We start from the raw sequence: 20,095 nt of genomic DNA, 5'->3' as shown, positions 1-20,095 counted from the left end.
CCCCATTGAGTTCAAGGGAGGTTGAATTGGGCACTCAACCCATCAATGTATCACCTTTTCTAATTATCTAGATATCAGAGGTGAGATCAAAGAAAATTGGTATCTAAATTCATAGGCGCTGGAGCACCCATGGAAAAAAATTCATGAGTGCTTAGAATCCAGTGACAGCCAGCTCCACCTCATCCCCCACAGTGCTTCCTGCCTGCTGGTGGCCCCACCAATCAACTCCTCCTGCTCCTTCCCACCACCTCCCGTCTGCTGCAATTAGCTGTTCTGCAGCGTGCAGGAGGCACTGGGGGCGAGGGGGGAGGAGCAGGGATGGGTGCGCTCTGGGTGGGGGTGGAACTGGGTGGCAAGAGGAGAACGGCAGAGCAGGGACAGGAAGAGGCGGGGCGAGGTGGGGGTTTGGGGGAAAGAGGTAGAGTGGGGGTGAGGCCCAAGGTGAAGCAGGGGTTGATCACCCCCAGGACAAGGAGAAAGCCACCGCCTGTGTCGAAAGTAACTCCTTTTTACCCTCTTTCTAAATTATTTACCTAATATGCACAGTGGTGCTGTAGGTCATTACCAAGCGGATAACTGGTCCCTTCTCCAACCTGCTGACAGATTAAAGGAGAGGAGAGAATTGCAAATATTTATTCTAATTCAAAGTTCATTTCAATTTGAAAATCCTTGCAAACCTTTCATGAACACCTTACGTGAACCTTTGAGAATTCAAGCTGTAATAGCATGAATATTTGCATTGCAGACATTTTTCTACCTCATTCACCCTACATGAATTTCTGTTGCCTATTCAATTGTAAAATCAATATTACCCATTAACCAACACAACACAGATTGTGGTATTTACTTCTAAATGTATAATTCACAGGTCGTGAAGTATGTCAGACACACAAATCACATGGTATTGTTTTTGTTTCCTGATTGCATGACATTTATAACCAACCAAAATAATGTGAATTGTAAGTGTTACAATTGACAACATAATTTAAAATTTACTCCTTATTAGCTAGTTATATTGGACACCCTAAAAGGGAACCGAGGGAATACTATGTGTGACATGTCACTAACCAACACAGCATGCATTGGGAATTGTCTATAAACAATTGTAAAATTAACAAGTTGAAATTTGAATGATGTTCTCAAAAAGAATTATTTTCTGACAAAAAACAAACAATTTTGAATAACAAATAAAACTAGCTGATTTTCATGATCTGTTCTTAGACACAAAAGAAAAATTAATGGAATAGTTTTTTCACCATTCTCCAGTCTCAGGTTTTTCCTATATTTTGCCTTTAAAATGAAAACATTGTTAAATCTGCATTGCAATATTAAATAATGTACACCATTTGGCTGTTTGTTTCTTTAAACTATAGTAGCTGGATTGTTTCTTAATACATTTTGTAGCCAGGACTTATTGATTACCTAGCATAACGTTACCAAGATGAACAGGGACATATGAATGGGGCCAGGCAAACACATAAGGATCCTATATCTCCAAAGGATCTGGCAGCAAGCTGCAAGTCTAGCTATGACCAAATCCACTTCTGGCAGATACAGATGGTACATTTCTATCTAATCCATAGGCTTTGTTAGCTCCCACTGGAGTAAATCAACCTTTAAGCACATTTCTACTCTATATGAAATGGTTCTGAGATATTCTATGATCCAACAAGCAGGATGTTTAGCCTGATCTACTATTAGGATCATTTTAGCAGGAGATTTTTTTTAACAGCAGGTGGCAGATTTAAATTCCATTTGGCTATCTGCCCTGGTCCTCTTGGGATTGTGCTTAAAGATCTGACTTTATTCAAAAGTAATATCCATGAATGAGGAAGAGAGAATTTGCTGTCTAAGGGTCAAGCTCTGTCTAAGAGGTGGTAAACAGTATGGAGCCCTAATACCCCAGGGAATTTCCAAGAGGCACTCCTCTTCTCAGGGCTCCAGCAAGGATAGGGTAAGTAAAGTGTGTTCCTTTCTCTAAATAAGGGGTGCAGGAGCTGGTCAAAATCAAACTCTGTTTCATCATGGTACACCCCAATGTTCTGATGTATTTATCTAGACAAATTATGTATGTTATAACAACCAGCAGGATTTTATAAAATTATTATTTGTAGAATTAACCGGTTACACCTTTACACAAAGCATCAATACCAAATTAGTAGTAGCCTTCATTTGTCTTTAAAACTGAATTGTAGTGCTCATAGAAGATTCCAGACAGACTACACTGGAGACTAAAGCCCAGATCCAGAAAGGATTTGAGGTTCCTCTATTTATCCACAGAGCAGATATAGGATGGGCAGTTGCATTATAAGCTTTTCCACATCAGCCCAATGTACTCCATAGACTCTCATTAAGAATAAGTAGTTTGTTCAATCTCCATTACTCAAAGGTTTCTAAAGCACCTATCACCACAGTATCTAAGATAGATAAATGGATGCCCATTCAGCTGTTGGCCTCTGTGTGAAGCTGTTAACAAGGACAACAGTTGCAACCAACAGCCATGGTGGCTTTTTTGTTGTAAACACTTGTCCACTAAGAACTGAAGGGCATCATAAGCTTCTTTTGTCCATGAAACAACTAATGGATGTTAACAATGTTCAGTTACTCTGTACCTGAGCAGCTCTGGAACATATGTCAGATAACTTAGAGGTAAAAAGCTACATATTCCAGTGCCAAATACCTATCTCCTAAGACATTCATTTGACACCTAGATACAAGTCTCAAGTTAAACTGGAATTTAAGGATTCATCTGAAAAACAACAAGGGGTAAAACTTTCAAAAGCACTTACATGACATAGGCTCCCAAGTCCTAGTTTCAAAAGTGACTTAAACACTTAAGGGCTAGGTTCACAAAGAAGCTTAGGTGCCTAGACAATCACTGGGGTTTCACAAAGCTTGAGTTCAATGCCTAGGCTCCCTATGCAATGAATGTGGAAAACCAGGAATCTCAGAATGGGATTCATAAAGGCCAGCATAATAGGCATCTTCTCATCTAAAATACCTAACGTGAGATGCCAAGCCCCATCCCCTCTCAAAGACAGGCACCTAAGTCCCCTTGTTTGGGAATCTCAGCTGAAAGTCCTCTAGTGGCGTTAGGCGCCTGCACTACTTTAGCAAAAAGGAGAGGAGGAGGAGGAAATTTGAATTGGGATCTGCCACCTCTTAGGTGAGAGCTGAAACCTCTGGGCTATGGGATAGTCTTGTGCAGAGGTCCCTCAGTCTCTCCTGTTGAGGCTGTTCCACTGTGGATAAATAATGAAAGAATCATTGGGACAGACACAGAGAGCAAGCATGAGAATGATTTTGTAGCCTGGTTAATAGCATCTAGGAGGTTGAATGCCCAGGATCCAGTCCCCCCTGCTGCAGTGACTTTTTTCCCAAAGTCACAGTGGAACAGTATCAACAGGAGAGAGAGGTAGAAGACTCTTATTCAAATCCCTTCCCCATCCACCTGAGGAGGGATTTGAACTGAGGGTCCCCCACCTCCCATGTGAGACCTCTAACCACTGGGATAAAACTTATAAAGCAGCAGCACCTCCACCACCACCTCCATTTTGTGTAAGCTCATCTATAGGGGTGTGATCTAGTAGGCAAGGTGTAAGCACCCTTACCTGATTAGGTGCCACAGGCAAATTAGGCAGAGGAATGCCTATCTTCCCCCAGTTTGTGCATAACTGTGCTGCTGTACTGTGCATGCTCAGAGGCAGAAAAACAGGAACCCAGGGAACTTTACTGCAAAAATTTAGGCACTGGCAAATGTAGGCATCTACAGGGTCCAGAGGCAGCTGAGTGGGTTGTGAATTCCAGAGGGGAGGCTGATTCTAGAATTTTAGGTACCTAAAGTGGCAGTTAGATGCTTGCATAGGTGCTGGAACCAGTGGTGTTGGGGGTGCTGCTGCACCCCTGGCTTGAAGTCGTAGCCATCATATACAGGGTTTACAGTTTGGTTCAAAGGCTCTCAGCACCCCCACCATACAAATTGTTCCAGCACCCCTGGGTGCCTGAGGCCTTTTGTGAATCTAGCCCATAGGCGCCTAAGTCTTACTGAAAGCTAAAGTGAAACCTAAATGTTTTTGAGACTCTGGGCCTGAGGCACTTTTGAAAATTTTATTCCAAATGTTATTTTCTTTGTGTCATTTTAATTACTTTTTAATTGGTAGTGGTCTTTAGACTTTGGGCCTGATTTTCCACTACCTTGCACTTCGGGTAGCCATTTACATGTCTTTAAGAGGGGGTATAAAATGCTATATTTTCAGACTGGTTGAGTTTTTATCCTTATTTACACTGGTCTAAATTACTAGCCTAGGGAAAGCTGTGAAAATCAGGCCCTTAACTGAACTTGTTAGATGGTGCAAGTAATATGCAAAGTGTTTCAATACATATCCATTCTGTTCCTTTCCCCAGTGTTCAACAGTGAACTAAACACAGCATTGACCAAGATTTATGAATGGTATTTATTTTAATGCTGTTAGGTGACACCATTTCATATTTTCTCAAAGGGAGTCAATGTAATGCATTTTGAGTGAAAAACAAAAATAAATAATAAAAAAAGGGACAAGCTATTATTCTTGGCAAACAAAACTTTTTTTAAAAAATGAAGTCAAAGTAAAAAAAAACACACTACAGAAATCATTTAAGAATGAGGCATGGAGAAAGAGTTATCAGCAAAGCCTATGCCTAACATAATGTCTTGGACTTGAACACTACCTCAGCATGGGCTCTCACTGCTGACAGGACATGCTGTTATTCTTCACAACAAGCATTAAATATACAGAGGAAAGGGGTACAACTGCTGTACTGAAGGAAAATTACTCCATCTGCAAAAACAAAAATGGTTTCACTGTAACTGAGAGCATTCTAATTTACAATTTGAAAGCACAATCTTATGCTATAGGCAAACCTGTGATTGCTAACAGAATCACCTCCGTTTTCCGAGACAGAAAAAAACACTTTTACTCCCTATTTTTCTTCCCCTCACCCCCATTTGTGTGTGCTACACTCTAATGAAAGGTCAGAGGTTAGGACTGTATTTTCCTCCAAACCATGAATGCTAAATGGCGCTAGCACGAACAGTTCAATGACCCCTGTGTGTTCTGAAGTTCCTGAAAAATGAAAACAAAATGTTAAGCTGGGTTTCAAATCAGACCCTTTCTGCTGAATATATACTTATGGAGAACATTAGGCCACTTACAAAAATCAGGCTGAACTGTGACTTCTGACCTACCTCCATTTCAAAATGGCTAGCTTTATTTCCAAAGCTGCCGCTGGGCTTGCAGGCCCAAGTTCTCTCATGTAATTCTCACTCGGTGCCTACTACTGTCATGTGCAAGTTACATAAACCAGAGCAATCTCTAGCACACATCAAGGGCCCTGTTCCAATTTAAAAGTAGATGGCTGGAGTAGGTGTTATTTGTCCCCTATGTCAAGCTGTGATTGCTCACATCTGGCAACAAGCTGAATAGGACTTTTGATTCAGGCTGAAGAAAGAAAAAGTTGGTGTTAAGAATGAGAAGGAAGATGAAGCGGGGTTTACCTTACAGCTCTGTGACTTGAAATGAGATCTCCTTGTAGCCGGAAAAAATCAAGTTAGAAGAGATAGGTTTAGTCATGTATATGTGCTGCAGTATTGCTGGCTGGCCATGACTACAAATCCAAAAACGTAGCCCTCTGACATTTAAAATCCCCACATTCAAAAATAAACCAGTTGTTTGCTAAAAGCTTCTGACATATGAATACATCCTCACTTGTGGTAGGACAAATGTTTTTTTAAGTTAGTATTAAACCATGGCAATGGTCTCTTGAATCTAATCTCATCACTGTAGGCCAGACAACTTCTGTTTAAATATCATTTTCGTGTTTTGTTTTTTCTCTCTCTCTCTCCTGGTCATTATCCCTGATGCAGAAACAGAGCAGAGGTTTGACACTGCAGTGTTGAGACCCAAAGATAACTGTCAATCTGCAACTGGGAATTGTGTGGCTACTAATACAGAGTTTACCACTGCTTTTTCTTGAAGAGATTCTTCTTGGGTAAAAAACATATACACTGCATTGGTTGCTATTTGAATATTTAATCTCATGCCCTGCTGCAGAACTGCATTAAAAAGCCGTACACTGCTTATACAATACTGTGCAGAAAGAAAGGTGTAGATGGATGCTAACAAAGCTTGCAAAGATAAGTAAGTTGCTATTTAAATATAATTCTACTTATGAAAATCCAGATACTTGGCAATTCACTTCAGGAATCTGAAAAATGTGGGTTGAATACAGAGCTTCCAGGTATTTAAAGCCCTGGAATATGTGTTATAGTATTATAGTTCTCTGCTAGTGCAGCTAAAAGCAATGTGTAATTCAGTGGTACTACACTAGGGCCCCTTAAATGAAAAGACTAAGCACTAGGGGTCAGAAATCACCAGTGGTTCTCTTTCCCAAAAGCAGTAATTATTCAAAAGCTTCCTGAGCACTTGAGTACAATTATTTTTAAGTATTTTAAAAGAATCTGATTTGCTAGGTAGAATCACCTGGCATCGTTTTTGTGACTATAGAGCTATCCTCTGTCTGCTTCTGTAATTGTTTGTTGTTTTTTTATGGAGATAGATTCACAATGGTGTCAAAGCAAATCTAAGAGAATCATTAGCACTAATTTGTAAATGAGAACATGCTTACTTGGAATGGTTTTAGAATGATTTAAGGGTACTTCTTTACCTTAGTGAACGATTTTTATGTTGAACTTTTCTGTGATATATGTATTATTTGCATGGGTCTGGTCTATCTTAATGGATATTCCCACAAACAGAGTTGTTCAGAGAAGTAATTCAGCTATACTTGTATGTGTGCGTATGGTAATTCTTACTACAAAGTCAGCATTTGCCAACCGTTTCCCCATCGTAGTATCTGCCCACGCTTATGAAGAAGAACGAACTGCAGGATAGCAGATCCAGAGGCGTGGTAAACATCAGTAATTGTGGATTTTTTAATGGTAGTAACACTAGATGGACAGATTATCTATAGATATTTAATGTTCATTACACTCTGAAAATCAAAATGGGAGTTATGGGAAGAAAAGAAGGGAATCTATAAGAGCTGCAGTTGATTGCACCTCGGAAGGCCATTAACTATGACTTTAGACACCTTGGTTTGAAAATCCTCCATTCCTCTCTCCTTGAAGCCACTCCCTATTTTTAAATTTATCAGCAATTTCCAACAATTGGTCTAATTCAATTTTGACAGTGACCTCTAGGCTAGATTACATGCAAATTTACTCTTGAAAACCACTTATAGACTTCAGCTGCTGCATAACAAGAACATGGCAGTTTGACTTCTCAGAAGACTTCATCCATGAGATTTAAGAATAATTAAGTTCCAAACAGCTTTGGCTACCTATATACTAATGGGTGTACCTCATGATATATCATTAGTGCATAAAGCCCTGAATAATATAGGATTCATCTACCTTCAGTAAAGCATTTTGCCTTATGGCCCAGCAGTAAGATTGACTTAACTGAATTTGTTGACATCCTAAGATGTAATGCAGAGAGAATAGGAACCAGGATTTTTTCTGTTGAAGGCCTGCACTATAGGAATTCTGTCCCTCTGGATATCTGCTCTTCTAGGTCCCTGATTTCTTTCAAGATTGAATTTATTTTATTCTATTTTTTTGTCATTTGGGATTTCATTTGCATTTTATGCAAGGGCTGCTCTTCGTTTTTGTTTCCAGTCTCCTCTGGACAAAGACAAAGGCTGACATCTTCGTACATTTGTTAATTGCATTTGCTAAATCATCCAGAGGTCTTTGGTCATGGGTGCCAAAGATACTTAATTTATTATGATTATGTAATGTAGCATCATTGACACTGAACAGAATCAAATAAAGTACAAATTCAGACACAGCTACAGAAATGGGGTTTTCTCAGGTTATTACCTCTATTGGCTTTTTTGAGATGATATGGGTGAGAGGTGAGTTGCATGTGAGGAAGGTTTCTCCCCCAGAAAGACTAGTTAACTTTCACTTCTTTGAGGGATGTTGCTTTCTATAAGGACACAGGGAATGTGTGTATAAAACACTGTCAAGTATAATTTCTTCTATTTATTTAATTTGTCCTGGCCTGAGCTTTCAGAGTTTGGTATTCCTTACTTGCTCCATGGGAACTGAATACACATAACATTCTACAGATAATTTTCTGAAGGCCAAATCTTGAACCTGGGTTTAGATAGTAAGGCATGCACATATCCCTTACTCCTACATACATGCACTCCTGACCAGTGCAGAGGCTTGCCTGGAAAGGGTTGAGGAGCTATTGAAGGGAACTGGGGAGGTCATACAAATGAGACCCCACAGTTCCAACTAAATTTCCACGTATTTCTGCTCCACAAAACCAACATTGCAGCTGCAGTAACTACAAGTATGCAGCAATGGGAAACCCCAAATAAGAAAACAAAATTCTTCCGGTGCTGGACTGGGCAGGGCTATGTACTTTGCCCAACTCCCCGAGGAGAAGTGAGATCACCTCGCTGACACTTGTTTGGGCTCTGCTGTGCATTTAAGATTCCCTGCAGCTATCAATCAGCTTCTTAGACCCAAGCCCTACCTCTGCTGATTTATGGAGGGTCTGTACAAGTGCAATGCCTTTCGAAAGTCATCCCCAAAGACTTTGAATGCCATGGATTCCACCATTTGGTCATCAAATAAGCATCCACCATTGCAGCTGTGGAGCTCCAGCTGACTCTATGCTTTCTCAGCTAGGACAGATTTGGCCTTCAGTGCTCTGTGCAGATAGCATATATGTTTCCAACATTCTCATCTTGCTCCTGTCACTTCTGTATCCTCCCTCAACTTGATGCAAATAAGAAAGGGAAATATTTTGTGTTTGCTTGCCCTGGGACAGTGATGGGGAATTTCAATACTGGTTTCATTAAACTAGATTACCACCAGCAATACTGAAGGCACATAGGAAAGATACAAAGAGGTGGCAGGGGTCAGGAAAGCCAGAAAGAAATGTATTGGTTTTTGGTTTTGGAAAGTTCTGCCTTGCACATTGGACGTGAATTGTATTGTACTGTAAAATTAACCCAACAGCACCAAACTTTCTCTTCAAGAAGAGGAAAATCCCACTACTGTATGGTGGGAGTTTTCTGAATGACTCAATGTCATTCCAATGTATCAAGCTCTTTGGAGCAGGGACTGCCTGTTATGGATTTTTGCATTGCCTAGGACAACATTGCCTCAACCCTGGAGTAGGGCCTCAAGGCACTACCGCAATACAAATAACAAAAATAATAATAAATTTCCATGCACTGCACAGGAATTTAACCCCAAATCCTAACACAGCACGTGTTTTAACATTGTTTTTGAAAAACTATTGCTTGGGTGTCAAACCACACAAAGGGGATGTATGTTATAGGCCTTTCTGTCTGTGGATTTTAAAAGATTATATTCCATAGTTATTCATGGAGAGGAAGGCTGGTCCAGAGGTTGGGGCATTAGACATGAGAGACCTGGGGTTCAAGTCACTGTTCTTCCACAAATTTCCTATGCGATCCTGGGCAAATCACTCACCCTCTCTGTGCCTTGGTTCCCCATCTGTAAAATGGGGGTGATAACACTTCCCTGCCTCACACTGGTGTTGAGGATAAATACATTAAAGATTATGAGGTGCCCAGACACTATGGTGCTGTGAGCAACAGAAGTACCTTAGGTAAATAAGCTAACCATGGTACAGGCCCTATTGACTTTAATAGGAGCTGTGCCAACCTCTGCTAGTGCTGCATTTGGTCCATACTCGCTAGGATTTAGGACGTAGATTTAATTTCTCCACAGTATCCAGAGAATGAACTGACCAACAAGCTATTCCAACATCAACAAAGAGCAACCCAACCGTGTCATTCTGATTGTTCACACATATTTTACTTTGCTTTATCTCGGTGCTCTCCCAAAGCCGCTATCATGAGTTTACCAGATTGAAATAAAGCTCAGTCACATGCTTTTGTCCTAGAGATTACCGTACCTGACACTGTCTAAATCTAACACAAAACCATCTGCTGAAGTGCCACACAAATAATGGAAAGAGCAAAGCAGTTATTCTCAAATACAGTGTTTCAGCTACTATGGCCTATATGATTTAAAATATTTTTTTTAATGGGGATTTGACTGTAGAATAGAAGGGCTTGGTTGATGACTGAATTGACAGCAACACAGTCATGCTGAGAAACTGGAAATCCAATATGGTGAAAGACAAGAGATCATCCCCATTTCTCATTGTTTCCTGTGAGTAGATGGCATTCAAACTGAAGAACTATAAGGACATCTTTAGGATGCTGGAACTTTCTGGTTGCTACATTTACAAAAGAGAGGCTATCTTTCAGATAAGAATTTATGTCTCAGGAAACCTGCAAAAGTATAAATGGCAAGTAGATGCCTAATTCCCTCTGAAAATCAATGAGTTGGGTGCCTAATTAGCATTTCTGCCTTTGAAAATCTCCTCCTCAGTCACTTTTAGTGCATATACATGACCTGAGCTTCCATAATAATAGTTATGACTCCCATCTAACTGCATTTAACACCCATTTTTTCCCTCTTCTAAGTTGTTTTATTTTGGGGAAGGGGTGGTAGGTTATATTTCTTAACCAAGTGGACGTTTCAAGTTGGTTTTAGCAGGAGAGAAAATTTAGGGAAGTTCTATGTTAAGATGTCATTTGTTTGTTTATGTTCTTTTTATAAGGAAGCTCATGCAGAGAGAAAAAAACAAGGACTAGACTATGTTACAGAATGAGGAGTAGGGAGATGGGGCAGGGAGTGAGAATGGGGCAGGGAGTGTGGACTCAAGGACTGAGCCTGTAGACAGACTCTTATGAAGTCTGATAGAAAGGAACTAATCTTTTCTCCTCCTAGAGATATCAAATTCACATCACCACAGGTATGTGGCCTGACTTCCACCAGTCTGTGTGAATGTTGGAGCACATTAGGCAATCTCTGCCTACTCTGCCCTGTTGAACTCCAAAACAAGCAGTTTACGGAAACATTTTTGTGATACATATTGCCAAGGCAGGATTCAAATAATAATTTTACCTGACACACAGTTTACTGGAAGGAGGAAGGTCCCATAAACAAAGTGTTGAGTCCAGACCATGCATCATCTTCCTGCCTGTCTTCTTATTCTCCAGCTCATGAGCGTGAGCTAAGCAACTCTGAAAAAGAAAAAAAGGATCTTTTGTATTTTCTCTGAATTACTCATCAGCATGTGACTTTGCAGCAGATATAGCTTGAAACAGACCCTCCTTGAGCCTCTGGGATAACTCAGCATATAAAAGAGACAAAGGCTCACAAATTACAAACAACAAGGGATTAAATCCCCTATTTAGTCTTAATTCTCCCAATCCAGCAAATACCTTGAGATACCACAACATTGTCAGGGCTCCCAGCCCATCTCTTCCTCTCATTCCTGACTCCACTTGTCTCCTGTCCCTCAAATCAATGCTCCCGCCACCCCATCCAGCCGAGCTCTTCTTTTCTTTCTTCTGACTCCTTTTGCTTAAATGACGCAGCCCTTTGTGCTCTGGCATTTGGCCAGATGCAACCAGCTATGTATTGCACCACCTTTCATTATTATTTATACTGCAGTAGGGTCTAGAGAGAGCCCCACCTGAGATCTCATCACCGCCATGCTAGTCACTGTATAAGAGACAGGCCTGGCCTACACTTAAAGGTTAGGTTGCCATGGCTATGGTGCTGAGGGGTGTGCAAAATTCACACCCCTGAACACTGTAGCTATGCTGTCAGTGCTTAATTTGTGCCAGGGCTGGACTTGCTACATCAGTTATGAAAGTAAAAATATTGCTTGAGCCCCAGAACCTAATTTCTTGAGCCTTGGCACTTCTTTCATTACAAATTAAGCATGATGTGCTCACCTAACTCCCAGTGTAGCAGCAGCTAACTATGCAGAAGAATTCTTTGGTTTACCTAGCGATAATCCCTCAGAGGAGTGGATTACCTACAGCAATGGAAAAACCCTTTCCATCACGGTAGGAAATATCTACACAACAGCAGCATAGCTGCACCACCATTACAGCTATGCTGCTGTAGGACCCGTAGCATAGACCATGGCCACAGTGCTTGCCTGACAACATTACAATTTAAATAAGAGACAAAAGGATGGGAAAATGGGCAAAGTGATTTACCCAAGGTTAGACACCAGGTCAGTGGCAGAGCCCTAAACAGAACCCAGGTTTGCTCATTCCCAGCCCTCTGGCCATAGCTCCACTATCTGACTCTCTACTACATCTGGATCACAAACATCCTGTCTTAATTCAAGACTAGCAGCAACAGTGACAAATGGCTATACCCCTCTGGCATGAAATACAGCCTATATATTACAGATATCCTAATAAGGCAAACAGAGTTATATGGGCCCATATTGTCTGCCTTTGCAAAACATTTGTGCAGGTATAAAACCCGCATTTGCATGGACAAATGGGCATTCATGCAATTAGGTGGGATAACTGTATAACCACAGCTCATCCCCTTCCTCACCAACCCATAGTTGCTTCTCCTCTCTCAGCAGCAGATGGCTCCAGCTTTTCGACCTCTACAGCTGTCTTTCAGCTGTTCACAGAGGGTGAGTAAAGCCAGAGCTTGCTGGAGCTGAAAAGGAGAAACAGCCAGCAAGGAACAAGCAATTGAATTGCAGCCCGGAGAAGAATCTTCATGAAACACACAGGTCAGTCCTTATGGGACAGAAAGGGTGGAAAGAGGGAACAGCCATGCCTGGGAGACAGAAGCAACTATAAGGGGAGTAGCAGTCAGGCATTGCAAGCTTCCACAGGGCTGTCACCACTCGCTTCTCAACTGTCAGGTCAGCTTTCATCTTGGTATTCTTGCACTTCAGGGTGAGGGAAAGAAACCCACAGAGTTCCAGGAAAGTGGCCTTATGCCATGCAAAAATTTCGCAGCCACTGGGAATCATCCCATACCTGCAACACTATGCGTCCCACCAGTCTGTGCTTGTTTGCCTGGCCCAGAATCAGCGTTCCACTGTATCAACCAGCCTCACTGCCACCATGATGTCCCAATTGCCACATCCCGTGCTTTCAGGAATGTCTGTGTCCATGTCCTCATCAAAATTCTCCTTGTGCTGCTGTCTCTTAGCCCAGTTCTGCATATACTCCCAGATAATGTGAAAGATGTTTACAATGCTCACAACAGCAGTGGTGAAGGTGAGCTGAGCAGCCTCCATGCTTGCTCTGGTATGGAGTCTGCAGCAGAGGAGAGTTGCAGCAGAAGCGGTGGATGATAATGGTTAGCACCATGCAGATTTCAGACAACTTGGAGAAATTTGCTATTGAGACTGAGCTCATTTACAAGAGCAGGAGAGCAGAGTTGCAGCGGAAGTGGTGGATGACGATGGTTAGCAGTCCTACTGCACCGTCTGCTGACAACAGCACCCAGGACACAACGGTAGCAGTGATGGTGAGCTGAGCAGGGTCCATGCTTGCCGTGGCATGGAAAAAAGGCGCAAAACGATTGTCTGATGTTGCTTTCACGGAGGGAGGGGCGACTGACAACATGTACCCAAAACTACCAGCAACAATGTTTTTGCCCCATCAGGAATTGGGAGCTTAACCAGAAATCCAAAGAGCGGCAGAGACTGCGGGAACTGTGGGATAGCTACCCACAGTGCACCGCTCTTTAAATTAATTCTAGCCACGGTAGTGAGGACGCACTCTGCCAACTTAATGCACTTAGTGTGGATGTACGCAATCGACTGTATGAAATCAATTTCTAAAAATTGACTTCTATAAAATTGACCTGATTTCATAGCATAGACATACCCATAGATGGTCATTCTCCAAGTAAATGATACTGAATAGTTGTTCCACACTTCTTTAAATTTTGAGATTACCGCATTGGCTCAAAGTATGTTGAAAACATTGGTGAACTGCTGCACGTCTAACCAAAAAATATCATCCTTCCAGAATAGGCCAGTCTGAAAATGTTGCTGAAACAGTCCCTGGGAATGTTTCTCTAATTCTGTGTTTTGGATCTACTACATAAAAAATCAACCCTACTCAACTTCATTGGTACAGGATGTTGTCGTCATACTATCTGTGAAGTGTCCAGTGTGCTGTTGGCCTAAATAAATAATTAAATGATACTCAGAATATTATGATAATTACTTTGGGTTCCTGTTGTTAATTTCTGAACCAGTTCATTACCCACCAAGCAGGATCATGGTACTAAAATTCTATCAGAGAAATAGACATGCCCCAAAGTAGCACATATTTCAGATACCATAGGGCCATGGAAGCACTTGTACACTTAACTATGGCAAGCAAAATACACAGCAGAAAAATAATCTGTTTAAACTCTAACTCGGTCAAGTCAACTGGGGCATGTACAACTGGCACCTTCCCAAATGCCGCAGTGTGACAGACCCTTAACACAAGCGCACAAGCAAAGCAGCAGACAAAGAGCCTCCCCCTTACCAGCACTGCCCACTCAAGAGCTTTTCTCCATTTCTGTCCCTGTGTTTCCATTAGTGCAAGGACCATTATAATTATAGTCAAAACGGGTGGGGGAGAAGGCATGGCCCCACATGCAGCAGCCCACAGACAGGACAACCGTCCTGGTTCATGGCACAACACAGTCCCACTGCATCCTGGGACATCGGTGGAAGAGGAATTGACTGTGCCTAAGGCAGGGCCCAACTCCTCTTAGAGATGCTCATTGAGCAGCGTAATTCTGCATTGCTTCCTGCTCAGGCTGATGGCTAAATGCCACGGCTTGGTCCCAAGCCTGTTTTCTAGGCTCCAGTTTCATTCATCTGTGGTGCTAAGATTACTGGGATAGCAGTGGGAGGCTGACCTGGAAAGAATGAAAATGGTAGAATACAGTTGCCAAGATTCAGAAGAGGAACTTTTGAAACAATGTTTTGTTTTTAATGTCTATACATTAAATAAATCTTTCCAGTCAGACCAGGTTTTTTGAAGCACATGATTTTTAAAAGGAGTGCAATTAAAATTCCTTGTGTAAAGCTACTTTCCAACCTTCGAGCTAAAGCCAATGCATCTTAAAAAAGAAAAGAAAACCACAACCATGTGTGCACAGAGAATATCTGACAACCTGTTTTTAATAAATGAACATATATGTATCTCTCAGTCCCTTTTTTCTTAAGTGTTCTCAGTCACATCACATCTAATCTTTTCACAAGGATTCCAATCAGTTGGGCATAGAAAAGAGGAAGGCCAATACCATTCCAGCCATTGCCACTCAGATCCTATTTTCAGAGCAACTCCTAATGGTCTAAATTCATTTTCTCAGTCCTCTTTTTTGGAGGGGAGGGGGAAAACCTTCATTGCTTTTCATGCAATGACCAGACAATCAGAATTATGAACTCCTGCCACCTCTACCCCCAAATTTGTCTCTATCTATTGTCTTTACATTTTGGGGCTGTCTACATTGGATGGGACCCACTCTGGTTCATGTCTTTAGCCAAGAACCTGAATTTGACATAGGTTCACAGATAGAGCTGGGCAGAAAACTGTTCTCCCATCCTGTGAGACTTTCAGAGAGTTCTAATTTCTTTCCCCACACCGCATCAGAATGAAAAGCTGAAGTCTCAAAAATGTTCGCAAAATGACAAACCAAAAAAAAAAATCAGTTTGGGTCAATTAAGAAGTTTATTTTGGATAATTTTGAAACATTCCATTTTTAAAAGCAGCAAAGAATCCTGTGGCACCTTACAGACTAACAGACGTTTTGAAGCATAAGCTTTCATGGGTGAATACCCACTTCATCAGATGCATATATTCACCCACAAAAGCTCACGCTTCAAAATGTCTGTTAGTCTGTAAGGTGCCACAGGATTCTTTGCTGCTTTAACAGATCCAGACTAACACGGCTACCCCTCTGATACTTGATTCCATTTTTAACTTTTTTTCTTAAACAATTTTAGTGTAAATTTATTAAAATTTATTTAAAAAATTTAAAAAAAAGGTATTTTGACTCAAACACCAAAACTTTCTGGTTCAAAAATATCAAAATATTCTGTTTCAATGATTTTGAAACTTTTTAATTTTGAAAAAAAAATTGAATTAAGAGATTCATCAGAAATTATCCCATTTCACAAACAGTTTAAATTTAAAGAAAAAAAGACTTGTTAAAAACTTTCCAACTTTATTCATAACAGCCCCTTCTCCTTTAACCTTAAGATGAACGGCGAGTTATCCCCAAATAGTTTGAAAGAGAAGAACCTTAAATAAAAAAAAACTTATTATAAAATTGATTAAAACATTCTATTAAAACCATGTCTAGTTATTGCTTTGGTTACCAATTTAAGTTGGGATTTTTAAAGGAACCTATGGGGTTTAAGTATTCAACTCACAATGAAACTTGATAGGAATCAGTCATGTTATGCTTCCTTGAAAATCTCAACCTTAGTCAGATGACACACAATATTGTAGTTAAGGAATTAAGTTAGTATTCATACAGGTGTTTGAGCCACTTTAACAAAAAAAAAAAAACCCTAGGCTCACGCAAGGATAAAATTATAACATGATTAAGGGAAGTTATGGCACCTCATACTTAGCCAACACGGCTGATCCCAAATACAAAGGTAACAGATCGAGATCAAATTAGGAAGCAGAGGCCGATATGTGGCTGGTAGAACATAATCCTTTCCTTCTCGGGTTTAAAAAAATCCAGATTTCTACGCTGATCTAGGTTTGCTGTGGAAGTTGTGGAACAAATCCAAAATGGTAGAAAACTGTAGAAGTAAGACTGGAAGAAAAGATGATAGAATGTGAAATTTTGTCAATTTTTAAAAGACCTGCTCTTCTGTCCAACCAACTCAATCTTAATAAAGATTTTTTCTAGTACCTTTGGATTGATTTGGTCATATAGGAGAGCTTGGATTCTGGTAAAAGAGCATAAGTATGTAAAGATAGGCCTAACTACAGAGGAGGACAAAGGGGTGGCTTTATGGATGGTTCCAGGGAGATTATCCCAAGTGTGAGAGGCAGCACAGGAGAAAACACGAAGGTGCTTGTCTGAAAACACAACAAGTGGGTGATGGAGGCTTCATCCATCTTGGGTAAACTCTCCAGGGCCAGGATTGTCTATTACAACATTGGTGGGGAGGGATAGCATTTGAGCATTGGCCTGCTAAACCCAGGGTTATAAGTTCAATCCTTGAGGGGGCCACTTAGGGATCTGGGGCAAAATCAGTCCTTGGTCCTGCTAGTGAAGGCAGAGGGCTAGACTTGATGACCTTTCAGGGTCCCTTCCAGTTCTATGAGATAGATAGATATAAAATGAGGAATCAAATATGTTCTCATGTTTTCCTTAAAGAATTGCAAGATGAGACCTGAACCTCACAAATGACTCAACATGGACAGACCCTTTTACTTGCATGAGGCCTATTGAAGTCAAATTATTGTCTGCTCAAAACAACACATGTGTATTATATATATTCATATTCATCTAACATTATGCAGTCACCACTGGGGATGGAACACTTAGGGGCAGCTCTAGGTATTTTGCAGCCCCAAGCCCGGCAGGCAGACTGCCTTTGGTGGCTTGCCTGCGGGAGGTCCCCAGTCCCGCAGAGTCAGCGGCTTGCGTGCGGGAGGTCCACCAAACCCGCGGGACCAGTGGACCCTCTGCAGGCATGCCGCCAAAGGCAGCCTGCCTGCCACTCTCGCGGCGCCCGACAGAGCGCCCCCGGTGGCTTGCCCCCCCGGCACGCGTTTGGCGTGCTGGTGCCTGGAGCCCCCCCTGGGAACACAGCATCTGTTTAACGGTGATCAGGTGCTAGCACAGATAGAAAGGATTTGGGGAACCAGCCTGAGATTCCTTAAAAGGGGCCTGATTGTCCGCCTTTTAAAATAATTTAAAGTGTCTCACATTGGGCACCGAAAACCACTAGCCACTTTTGAAAATCATGACCATATATGTATATGTTTTGGGCAGCAGCTTAACTGCAAATGCTCCAGGCAATTATCTGTGATTAAGTCTGGTAGGCAAAAGGGCAGTCACAGTTCAGAGCAATCACCTTCTAGGGTCAGAACCTTGAGTCAACAAAATGGTCACTGAAATAACTTATTTGTAAAGTTCCACCAAAGCGAAACCTGGATGTCAGAGAGGGAAAATTCTGATTCTCATGGGAAAAAGTTTTGGTAAACATCTCTTCCTGTTTCACAGTGAACACATTCCACCCACACAAAGACGGGTAAAGTCTCACTTACGGGCTTCCAAAATGACGTCACTTAAGAGCATAGCATAACCTCAATGTTTAGTAAAAAAATACAGGAAAAGCAGCTCCTCCCTTTTGGAAGAGGAAAAGAGCAAAAGCACAAGCAGTATTTCAAATGCAAAAAGCCACCACACACCACCAAAGCAGCCACTAGAAAGTCGGTGCCTCTCTTTGGTGGCTATTTAAGGAGATTCAAACAAAGCCATGCAAAAGGATTTTTAAGTAAATACCCAACTCCAGGCCAATAGTTCAGAGACCTGGGCTGTTTTTCCTATGGTATTTCATAATATAAAATTGCAAAGTGCAGCATTTCTCCAGATATAGGATCTAGCTAGCTCTTTTAGGATTTTATACCATTTCCCATCACTGTAATATCTGAATGCCGTCTACATACAATCAATGGCAATATCAAAGTCCTAGTGGACTGGGTTTTTTGAGGTGAGGTTAGATTTTATTAATTTCTGTTTTTGTTATTATTTATTTATTTGGTTGGTTGGTTTTGGTTTGATTGGGGTATTTCAAAGTCATGAGTGTCATTCTCATGATGGTGATGCCTTTTACCAGGATCCAAGTATTGTCTAACATAAAAGAGGCCTGTGTAATGTGATCGCAAGATCAGCTTTTCACCAGGCAGCTGATAAGCAATACCGATAGCAACTTACCCCATACTAATGCTGAAGAACCATTCCACAGAGCTGTTAGGGAATAGACAATATAATCAGAGCACAAATACAGATCCCAAAGAAATTACATCACCCAACGAGGCAATAGTTACCTTGCAGCCCTATTTCTGACAGAAAGATCCATTTAATTAATAGGGATTATTTTCTTTAAGTTTTCATTGTTTGTAAGTACAGTCTTGTAGTCATAGTACCTCTATAGGCTAGTTTATGAGCATTAACATTACTCAGATAATCTTGCTGGCAAGAATAGAAACAGCTATCATGTTACTTGAAAGAACTGAAGCTGTATTGTGTACCAGTCATTAGTCTCCTTGAATCTGCTCATAATGATGAATGCATCATTCTGCTTGCATGCAACTTTGGTAACAAACGGCACAGCCAAGACTTTTCCAGTTCTGTTATTCTGTTTTAAAAAACACTGACATTTTCTTAAACAGACATAATTTACAATTTTAAGTAACACAACAGTGCCTTGGTGTATAAGGGCCAGCAAGCAAACAAGACTCCTTTCAGAAAGATTAGAAAAAAAAATCTCGTGCTCAGTGAGGTCACTACAGCTTAAGGCTAGAAGGGTGCAGAACTAGGGCATTTCTGTGGTTGGGTTTTTTTTTTGTTTTTTTTGTTTTTGCTTTTGCTTTGAAATTTATATAATGCTCCCATTGCAGAGCCTCTGAGTGCATGTGGAGTAAAAACAGTACCTAACACCACAGTAGAATGTGGGAGTAAATCTAGACACAGAGAGATCAACCTGATCCTGCTTTGGGCAAATGTCCCATTGACTTTAATGGTGCAAGATCCGACTTCTAAGTTCTGATCTTGCTCCCTAAGAAGTCAGTGGGAGTCTTTTTGTTGACTTCATTGAGCTTTAGATCATGCAATTAATGCAATTTTATTATCAGAACTCCACCAGTCTGTTCTATACTCTGGGACTAACTTCCTGCAGATGATGATGGGATCTAAATTAGCTGTTACCACTCAAGAAAGAGATCTTGGAGTCACTGTGGACCGTTCTCTAAAAACATCCACTCAGTGTGTCGCGGCAGTCAAAAAAGCTAATAGAATGTTAGAAATCATTATGTAAGGTATCGATAATAAGACAGAAAATATCATTTTTCCTCTATATAAATCCATGGTACACCCATATCTAAATACTGTATGCAGATGTGGTAT

Source organism: Gopherus flavomarginatus, chromosome 2 (genome assembly GCF_025201925.1).
Source record: "Gopherus flavomarginatus isolate rGopFla2 chromosome 2, rGopFla2.mat.asm, whole genome shotgun sequence".
Classification (NCBI taxonomy): Eukaryota; Metazoa; Chordata; order Testudines; family Testudinidae; genus Gopherus; species Gopherus flavomarginatus.
Note: the sequence above shows the minus strand (reverse complement) of the source record.